The sequence below is a fragment of the Crocodylus porosus genome, unplaced genomic scaffold (genome assembly GCF_001723895.1).
Source record: "Crocodylus porosus isolate Cpor-Errol unplaced genomic scaffold, CroPor_comp1, whole genome shotgun sequence".
NCBI classification, from domain to species: Eukaryota; Metazoa; Chordata; order Crocodylia; family Crocodylidae; genus Crocodylus; species Crocodylus porosus.
In genome coordinates this window covers 32,868,039-32,869,983 of record NW_017728951.1, presented here as the reverse complement: position 1 = coordinate 32,869,983, position 1,945 = coordinate 32,868,039, and positions in this window count along the sequence as shown.

Below are 1,945 nucleotides of genomic sequence, written 5' to 3'. Positions count from 1 at the left end.
CTACATATCTAAGTTAAAAGAGAGAGATTAGTTGACTCCTCTCAGCAGTTACAAAACTGTCTTGAGTTCCTATTAAATACATGCGGGCTAATGCTCCTACTCAGGCACTCCTCATTCCCACCTAAACTCTGTTTTGAGGGAAACCTGTGTGACACCCTAACCTCTACCTAAGCTCCCAATTCCTTTTATATGCTCTGATCTCAGTCAGCAACTGTTCAATTCTGAAAGCAATTATGCAGCTCATTTCAAAATCCTAGTCCCTGACATATCAGCAGTGCTCCTCTTTTCCCCCTGAGCTTAGCGGTAAAATGACATGTTTAAGAAATCAGAGACATGGATTCCAGGCCCAACTCCAAACCACATCCCCCTCAATCCTAGGCAAGTGCTCTAACCACTAGGTTATCAACTAGTTTCAGTGGTGGCCTTCCTTCACCTCTCCTGTTGAAGTTTGTTCACTGGCAGACATGATGGGGAAAAAATGTGTGGGTGACTTGTTGAGCAGTGATGAAGGGAGCCTTGGCATCTCTTTTTAACCAGTGAATGTCAGGTCAAAGCTTGGGTTGAGAATGCTCAACTCAGTGCTTCTGTCAGGTAGGTATTCTGGTTCAGGGCGGTGCCTGCCCTCCGAGCACTCTGGATCCCAAGAGGAAGAAGTACCATCCATGCCCTCAGAGTCAGATGCCTGTGCTCCAGGGAAGAGTAGGAGTTCAGATATACCTCTGCCTAGCTGAAGGCTCCTCCTAAAGCAATTTGTATTGCTATTAGGAGACATCTAAGTATCCCCATTTACTTTATGGAGATCCTATGTTCCTTAACCTGTCCATTTCATTCACCCTCTTGGGCAAAGTGCTTAAACTTTAACAACTGCAGTTCTTACAGTGGAGCTTTCCTTAGGTGTCAGTTAGGATTACTGACCAATAGGACATGTAAAGTGCTTAATCCCATTGAAATCAATAAATATTAGGCACCCCAATACTTTGGAAAATCCTGCTTAGTACTATTCTGCAGCTTTGGGTGCCTAAATATCTTTAAAAGTCTGTCTCTGAACTGAAATCGTTGGAGTTAGGTCCCTTTGTGACTTATCTGAAATCACACAGGAAGTCAGACCTCCCAAATCCCAGTTTAGAGACTTACCTACCAGACTATCCTTCATCTCTAAACCTAGTCCCAGGGATGTTGCGAGTTTAAATTAATGAAATTTTAAAATACCCATATTAGTACAAAATCAGTTAGTCAGAAAGTCAGAATGGAAATATATTCCATTTTATGCCATTTTCACCACAAAGATTTCAATCAACTGATTCTGATGTTAAAAGTTGAAAGGATAAAATGTGAGAAGTGAAGCTAGGACTCTTTCCAAAGTAAGTTACATACACATTAGTGACGTGTAGGAGGTGCACATGTACCCCATGAGATCAGCTGTGCACCCCCTGGAAGCGCCAGCCATAAAACGCACTTCCAGTTTTGCTGCTGGCTCAGTGATTGGCTGCTGGGGGACCTCCCCCCCGTCAGCTATCTGGTGCCCCCCCAGACTTGGGAGGCACCACTCGCCCAAGTACTTACATAATCTTGTTCTTTAGCCTTTCCCAAAGCAAAGCTAAAGCAATCCTCTGATAACCATAAGAGATTTCCAAACAGCTTTATAGGGTAACTGAAGGTACTGCTGGAAGGAGAGGCACACACACTGCATCTTTAAAATGCAGCAAAAATCCTTTTCTTGGTCAGTCCTTATCTAGTGTGTCTCAGCCAGGTCCGTAGTGTCCCAGGCTCACCTCTACACTGTCTTACCCTGCTAACAGAAGAGCCCCTTTCTGCTTTACTCTCCTCTGGTTTTCCCCTCCTTCAGGAACGGTAGGCAAAAGTTAGAAAATCAACTAGCAATACTAGAGGACGAGAGTAACTGTCATTTACCACAGTGGGAGGAGCACTGAGCTGTGGGTGTGCT